Raw genomic sequence first — 4,599 nt, 5'->3', positions numbered from 1 at the left:
CCCACCCCCACACACCTCATCCAAGGCAATTTTCCCAAAACTGCTCCATGCAACAGTAAGTGATCCCCAATTCTTGTCCCCGGGATTGGTACATAAAAAGTGATGTCTCATGACAATAATGATGATGATGATGATGATGATGATGATAATGTAAACAAGATTAATACAATAATAGAGAAAGAAACAGATGGATATCATGCAGTAATAATAAATAAATGAATACATTTACAGCCAAAGTAATCGTAACAACAGAATACACTTTTGTAAAAGGCAACTTCCAATAAGAGTCCAAAGGCTTTGAACGTGAGGGGACGAGGAAGGCGTAGGGTTCCCACATCTCGGACAAGATCATGTTTTCTTTTATAGTTTTAATTTTAGTTTTGGTAAGAAAACTGGTCTGGTGTGTATGTGTTCATGTGATCAAGTTTGTACGGTTCCAAGACCAGGTTTGTTAGTGTTCACCGTTAATTTCACTATAGTTTGATGTGCTAATGTCCCTGTGATCTGGTGAGTTAACATCTACTGTTAATTTCAACGTGATCTGGTTTATTCATGTCCACTGTTAATGTCCACCGTTAATGTCCTCTGTTAATTTCAACGTGATCTGGTGTGTTAATGTCCACGTGATCGAATTTGTGATTGTCGACACATTATCTGTTACTGTCCCAGTGATCTGGTGTGTCAGTATCCACTGTAAATGTCCCCGTGGTCTGGTGTGTCAGTATCCACTGTAAATGTCCATGTGATCTCTAGTTTGCTAATGTCCACTTAATGTCCACGTTATCTGGTGTTTTAGTATCCACTGTTAGTATTACTGTCCATGTGATCTGGTGTGTTAATGTCCACTGTTACTGTCCACGTGATCTGGTGTGTTAGTATCTACTGTTACAGTCCACGTGATCTGGTGTGTTACTGTCCACGTGATCTGGTGTGTTAGTATCTACTGTTACAGTCCACGTGATCTGGTGTGTTAGTATCTACTGTTACTGTCCACGTGATCTGGTGTGTTACAGTCCACGTGATCTGGTGTGTTACTGTCCACGTGATCTGGTGTGTTAGTATCTACTGTTACAGTCCACGTGATCTGGTGTGTTACTGTCCACGTGATCTGGTGTGTTAGTATCTACTGTTACAGTCCACGTGATCTGGTGTGTTACTGTCCACGTGATCTGGTGTGTTAGTATCTACTGTTACAGTCCACGTGATCTGGTGTGTTACAGTCCACGTGATCTGGTGTGTTACTGTCCACGTGATCTGGTGTGTTACTGTCCACGTGATCTGGTGTGTTACTGTCCACGTGATCTGGTGTGTTACTGTCCACGTGATCTGGTGTGTTACTGTCCACGTGATCTGGTGTGTTACTGTCCACGTGATCTGGTGTGTTAACCACTCCACCAGGGATCCCGGTCAGAGCACCGCGCTACGTCACCTTTCCAAAGTGATTAAACGGCCACCTTCATTGTCAGTTAGAGAAAAACAGAGACAGCTTGGCTTCTGTCCTGTCTATCTAGTCTTTGAGTCCGAGTCTGGCAAGTGTTTTACAGCGCTCGCAACTGCATAAGGTCATATGAGCGAACTGTTTAGTCTATCCGTTTCTCCCAAACTACCACAGAAAAGGAACAAAAGTTTCCAAGAACATGGCAGAGTCAGACGACTTTGTAAACATGACAGATAGTGTAAATTGGATAGCTGGGATACATTACAAGAGCAAAATTGGATATACTATTGATACAACAGCCTAAATTGGTCATACTGGAACCATGACAAGCCCAAAGATGGAATTATTGGAGATATGACAAAGTGAACTGGAGACATGTCAAGCTCAAATTTGGACTTACTGAAGACATGAGGAGCTTCATTTGGACGACAGATGTTTGGTAGGAAAGAAGGAGCAAACTACATCAGAACACCCTTTAACCACCCAACTTAACAAGTTTAAAAAAATTGATGAACATTCTGGAAAGGTGACAAGCATATTTGAACAAACTGGAAATAGGACGTACACAAAATTGGACATACCGACCGGAGACGTGATCACCACAAATCGTACACACTGGTGGAAACATGACGAGCGTAAATTGGACAGGTGAGACACCCAAGAGCTCTCACCAAGGCTGTTGGAAGGAATGAAAGATGGCTCATGTGGCGGCAGTTTTAAATAATAATATAATGTGAAAGAAACAATTTCTCCCAGGAAGTTATAATTTAAAAAGTAATAATAATAATAATAATAATAAAAAATATGTACAAGATGCTGTTAGTTGTAGGGAGGTATGAGATACAAGTGTTGCCGTAAGAATTATAATTCAGTCCCAACCAACGCCGGGCTGGACAGATCATGCTAGGGAAGGAAAAAGTGGGGAAAAAAGACAGCCACACAACACCCAGCACAGTGGAGAAAATGGGAAAAAGGCGAAAAACATCAATGAGTAGAGTAGAGACGAGTCATCCACGCGGTTACCGTCCCAGGAGTCTATGAAGGAAACAAGGCAATAGTGGTGGTGGTGGTGGTGGTGGTGGTGGTCGTCTTGTCAGGAGTGAACATAGTGGACCAGGCAGGCTACAGTGGTCAAGTCATCGGACATAACATTCTGCACACAATTAGGATAAAAGTACAATAATAATAATAATAATAATAATAATAATAATAATAATAATAATAATAATAATAATAACAATAAATAATAATAATAATGATAATGATAATCATAACTATTATCTTCATAATTATAAATAAAAATAGCATGAAAGAAAATAGATCTAATAATAATAATAATAATAATAATAATAATAATGATAATATTAATAATAATCATAATCATAATCATAACTATTATGTTCATTATTATAAATAAAAATAGCATTAAAATAATAATAATAATAATAATAATAATAATAATAATAATAATAATAATAATAATAATAGTAATAATAATAACGATAAAATGATCATAATAATTATAACAATGATCATGACAGTAATAATAATAAATAATTATAATGAAATTAAAAATAGTAAGGATAACAGTGTCATAACAGTATAATAATAATAACAATATCAATAATAATAATAACAATAATAATAATAATAATAATAATAATAATAATAATGATAATAATAATATTATGTACAGTCAATGGGTCAATGGTAGTCAGAAGAATTGAGGCTGGCAGCATCAACATGGTAGTAAGGTGTCCTTGCTAGAATTATACGGACAGAGATACAATGTACACTCAAAGAGAAAATGTATTTCAAAACTTGTCACACCAAACTGAGCCTGGAGGCTCGCGGAAACCTTGACTGCACACACCCGAAACATGACAGTGGCATCTCCCAGTGACACATGACAGTGACACATGACAGTGACACATGACAGTGACACATGACAGTGACACATGACAGTGACTCATGACAGTGACAGATGTCAGTGACACATGACAGTGACAGATGTCAGTGACACATGACAGTGACAGATGTCAGTGACAATGCACACAAGCACTGGCAAAGATGTTCTTGTGTTTTTCCACCTTCTAATCTTTTTCCCTATTTCCCGAATCCAGTCGGGCATAGACCACACGAACGTGGAAACCTGGCAATCATGGATAGCTGGCCCAATCTGGCTTTACCTGACGGATATCTCTTTAATTTTTCTTTATCTGTGAACCCAACATATGGATGCGTCGAAGAAATTTGTAAATCCCTGATCTGTTTAGTTATTCGTGCTCAACTGCACCCATACTTAGGCTCGCCAACTTAAAACAAATTCCTGTCAGGGTCATCTAACTTTAAAATATCAGATTTCGTAACGGCAAACAAAGTCACGTAAAGTGGGGCTTAGCCATCTGTCTTCCATCTATCAATCCACCTGATATTCCATCTGTCAATCCACCCAATCCATCTGTTTTTCCATCCGTCAATTTACCTGTCACCCAACTGTCATTCACGATTCACATTGAAAAGACCTGTATACATAATATATTGTCGCTTTTAAGCACAAGGGGGCTATCCCGAAAAATGCTGTTTTGACAAAACCAGAGGTAAAGTTTTTGCCCCTTGTTCAGTTTCTTTAAAAGACAAGGAGAGTTTTCTCTATAACAAAAACAAATATACACACCGATGAAACCAAACTTCTCCTATAGGTAGGACAATGCCCACTTTTGGTGTAGGTCAAGATTTCTGGAAACCCCCGAAATCTGGATTAGCCAGCTTGTCCTTAAAAGCGACCATATAATATATATAGTATATGTTTTACAATAATTCTGAATGGACAAAAATTTGATTACACTTGAGAGAGAAGAAACCCCCCAACCCTTAAGTGTATTTTGGAATCTATTGTCCCCATCCTTCATTAGCATGCCTGCAGTGGGCTGAGAGCAAGGATCTTTTCCTCGCTACCGCTCCTACTTTTGGCGGGAACCAGCACACCTAACACATTTAGTTTTAAATTGCTGAAATACCAAGGCAGCCAAGACCACAGCATTTTGCCGGGACCATCATCATCATCATCCTCAATATCATCATCACCGTCATCGTCACTGTCATCATCACCATTCTCAATGCTATTTTAGTTATTATAATCACAGTAATGATAATAATAA

The sequence above is a fragment of the Aplysia californica genome, unplaced genomic scaffold, assembly GCF_000002075.1.
Source record: "Aplysia californica isolate F4 #8 unplaced genomic scaffold, AplCal3.0 scaffold00453, whole genome shotgun sequence".
Lineage (NCBI taxonomy): Eukaryota > Metazoa > Mollusca > Gastropoda > Aplysiida > Aplysiidae > Aplysia > Aplysia californica.
Note: the sequence above shows the minus strand (reverse complement) of the source record.